This window comes from Podarcis liolepis (assembly GCF_965112155.1).
Source record: "Podarcis liolepis genome assembly, chromosome: 14".
Classification (NCBI taxonomy): domain Eukaryota; kingdom Metazoa; phylum Chordata; class Lepidosauria; order Squamata; family Lacertidae; genus Podarcis; species Podarcis liolepis.
Window position 1 is genome coordinate 37114708 of NC_139569.1, and position 4544 is coordinate 37119251.

Consider the following 4544-nt stretch of genomic DNA (forward strand, 5'->3'; position numbering starts at 1 on the left):
ATAAATAACCTTTTTCGATACCTGGGAATTTCTGTTTGAATTATCCCCAACAAAAGGGACTCTGGTTTTTTGGGGAAAGTACCTTTAAACATTTTTTTCAATTCATTATGAATTATTTCCCAATTCTCTTACCCGGATTGCTTTATTTTTTCAAATATCTTTTATGAATGGGTGTTGTTTATTGGGAGAGGTTGTTTTAAATTGTTCTGAAGTGTTATGTGTTAATTTTCATTTGTAGTTGTATTTTTTGGCTTTATAAGGCTGGTTCATATTCTGGTGTAACCTTAAAAAAGGTAAAGAACCCCTGGACGGCTAAGTCCAGTCAAAGGCAACTATGGGGTTGTGGCGCTCATCTTGCTTTCAGGCCAAAGGAGCCAGTGTTTGTCCACAGACAGCTTTCCAGGTCATGTGACCAGCATGACTAAACCACTTCTGGCACAATGGAACACTGTGACGGAAACTAGAGCGCACAGAAACGCCGTTTACCTTCCCGCCGCAGTAGTACCTATTTAACTACTTGCACTGGCGTGCTTTCGAACTACTAGGCTGGCAGGAGCTGGGACAGAGCAACGGGAGCTCACCCCGTCGCGGGGATTTGAACCACTGACCTTCTGATCGGGAAGCCCAAGAAGCTCAGTGGTTTAGATCACAGCGCCACCCGCTCCCCTTACACCTGCTTAACACACACATGGCATGCTTAATGCTGACTTTCTGTGCATAGGAGGGCTCCCTAAACTTGCCACATCAGCAACAGATCTGCCTGTCTGCTGTTCTTTCTTCTCGGTGTGCAGATGAAAAAAGTATTTTGTTTTTGTGATCCCTGACCCCCTCAATAAACCAAAACAGCCACCCTCAATTCTTCCCTATGATTGAGGCAATCATTTCAGCTCACCTCTGCCAGACTTGCGCAGGTGTTCCATGAGGTTGGGAACTCTGCACACTCTGAATTTCCTGACCACATGAAGCATCTGTGTATACATGTAGCTGTGTGTCGAGATGACAGAGAGGTTCAATTCTGTTTGCATTCTAATGAGAGGCTACCAGTCCTACTTCTTGAAGCAAATACATAGCACCGTTCTCTTCGAAATTCACACTTGTCCAAAATTTTGCAATGCAGTTATCCAACCAAACAGTGTGTCTGAAAATGCTAGGCAGAAGTGCTCATAAAAATGTGCATATTGATGAAAATACCATACATTAGGGGGAACGGCTCGCAAAAAAAGTGTTTTTATTTAAAATTGCCTGCAAAAAAGTGTCCATTCACACTAAAATGCCAGTACATTTTCACGAGGAATATCTAAAGAAAATCGCAAGCTGCTGTGATAATGTGGAGAACTGAAACTGACGGACATTGTAACCAACAAATGAGGTCATCTCTCGCTGCGTCTGCCTTTGCCATGCCTTTTCAGATATGCTGACTACACCCATGTTGGGGCAAGTCTAGTGGGCTGTTGCAATGATGGAGCAGAGTGAGTGGGTGCGCGTCTTCCCCCCTCCAAGTGTAAATTAAAGGGACCCCTGACCATTAGGTCCAGTCGTGACTGACTCTGGGGTTACGGCGCTCATCTCAATTTACTGGCCGAGGGAGCCGGCGTACAGCTTCTGGGTCATGTGGCCAGCATGACCAAGCCGCTTCTGGCGAACCAGAGCAGCACACAGAAATGCCGTTTACCTTCTCGCCGGAGCAGTACTATTTATCTACTTGCACTTTTGACGTGCTTTCGAACTGCTAGGTTGGCAGGAGCAGTGAACGAGCAACGGGAGCTCACCCCGTCAAGGGGATTCGAACCGCTGACCTTCTGATCAGCAAGCCCTAGGCTCTATGGTTTAACCCACAGCGCCACCCGTGTCCCTTAAGTGTAAATTGCATACACCCAATTTAAAGCACACCAAAAAACTGGGTTTCTTAGGTCCCAATTTTTTGACCTTCCGGGTTTTCATATAGGACAGGAAACAGGCCATGAATGGTAGATCTACCAGTCCTTCCATTAAGCATTAACAACATGCACCAAGAATTCTCAAAGCACAGCAGAAAATGCTGCAGCGACAAGGCAATCGTTTGCCTCTATTGTGTTGTGCAGTATGTTGGGGGGGGGGGGAGAAGCACGGTGTTGACAACAGCAGAGAGGAGAGCTTAGATGATGAAAAGGAGCCAAGAAAAGATTACCCTACTCTTTCAGCACTCATTTAGGAGATTAATCCAGCAAACCTTGCCTTGCAGCCCTAATGCCATATTGCACACTCTTTTCCTTTGCAAGCACCGGTGCGGAATAGCACAAGCCGTTTAAACACAAAAATAGCAGAGGCTTATGTTGTTGCTCTCTCCACAGTCCAGGGAACTCCTCACTTCACGGCTTTCTGTCACGGGGCTGCTCTCCAGCTTGAACTTTTCTTGATTAAGGTGAACTTCATTTTCTCCTCTTCCCCGCATTTTTACTTCCGTGTTTTCCTCCCTGATCATATGCCATCAGTGAATGAGAAAAGAAACAACATGCCAGTGATCAGTGGGGCAGATGTAATGGATTTATGAATGAATACATACAGAACTGACAGTCTGATCCATCCATCCTACTGAATGGCCCTGAAGAGCGAGCAGAGCTGGAAAAACACAACGCACATATTTCAGACAAGCCTCCAGCCGCCCCAGGAAGAGTTGGAATCGCACAACACTCGCTTTATTAATCTGATTTACACAGCTGAGAAACTGCTTCTCAGCAAAACCACAACTTGTTAGCTTTCCTGAGCGGCTATGACAAGTGATTTGCAGCTGCATACAATAGCATTTAAAGATGTTTAAAACGAACTTATTGCCACTGGAGAGAGGTGAGATTTTGTTTGTTTGCCTGTTTTTACTTGCAGGCAAAGCAATCAGTGATAATATATTGGGGCGTATCAAAAATAGATAAAACTCGACCAGGAAAAAAGCGAAGTAGGACTGAAAATGCAAGGAGCTGCTTTATATTGAATTAGGACATTGGTCTATCTAGCTCAGGATTGTTTACACTGACTAGTGGTGTCTCTCCAGGGTTTGAGAGCAGGATCTCTCGCAGCTCTACCTAGAGACAGCAGGGATTGAACCCGGGACCTTCTGCATGCACAGCAGAAGCTCTTCAAACAAACTGCATCCCATCCCTTCAAGTAATCTACTGTCAGGGGCTGGACTGAGGAGGAATGATGGGAACTACCCCCCCCCTGCCAAGAAGGGGGCCTGGTAAGCCCAGTCCCAAATAATAGATCACAAGATGTGTCACATGAATTCCACTTGAACGGCAATTCCCAGTGTTATGTACTGAAGTTCTCACCCTGGGCCAGCAGGAGGATACTGTAGATAGTTTTCACTCAGGTCCGCATATGCAAATAAGGAATTGAAAGTGGCGTTCAGTGATTGGATAGTTACAGAAAGTTGTTACTGTTGCTTTGTAGTTTTGCTCTATATAAGCAGGTTGGCTGAACCCTTCAGTTCAGTTCTGTTCTGGCCTATGAACAAACAAGAGCTGTCTGAAGAATCGCTGTGTCGTCTCATACGTTCACCCACAACTTAAGACCCAGTAATTTGGGGAGGAGGTTCAAATATTTTATTGGGGGGACAAAGGGATCTCGCACCTCTCCTGACTCGGTGCCTATGTCCCTCACTATAATCTATGTTATAAATATCATTTACATTTCTATCCCTCCCTTCTATCAAAGGAGCCCAGAGAGGCAAACTTGTTAATACTTAAGCAATGCAATTAAAACTTCTTTAAAAGTTTAAAATAATCTTCTGAAAACAGTTAAAAAGATAAAGGACCCCTGACAGTTAAGTCCAGTTGTGAACGACTCTAGGATTGCGGCATTCATCTCGCTTTACTGGCCGAGGGAGCCTACGTTTGTCCGCAGACAGTTTTTCCGGGCCATGTGGCCAGCATGACTAAGCCGCTTCTAGCAAAACCAGAGCAGTGCACGGAAACGCCGTTTACCTTCCCGCTGGAGCGGTACCTATTTATCTACTTGCACTTTGACATGCTTTCGAGCTACTAGGTTGGCAGGAGCAGGGACCGGGCAACACGAGCTCACCCCATCGCGGAGATTCAAACTGTCGACCTTCCAATCGGCAAGCCCTAGGCTCAGTGGTTTAGACCACAGTGCCACCCGCGTCCCCACAGTGCCACCTGTGTCCCCTGAAAACAGTTAAATACCTGTAGAAGCAATCACTTGTTTGCTGGGGACAGGACTTTCAGATGTCAAATGTCTGGGTAAGCAGGAATGACCGCTCCCCGCATAAAACGGGGGGCGCGCGCAGCCCCTGGATCTGGAGCGGCTCCATCAGCATAGGCTTGGCTTTGCCTTCCCTCAGGTGGGATACCTGGAGGTCTCCGCCTACCTCAGTCAGTTGTCCAATCCCACCTGTGGTAAGTGTTGCCAAGGAGACCAGGCCAGGTAGGGGAGGGATTACCTGCCCACACAATAGAGGGAGGCTCTTACCTGGGAATCCTCACTTGGCTCCAGAGCTTCTCCCACCCTACCCACCCTCAGTTAATGTCTTACTTTGCAGGTTAACTTTTCTT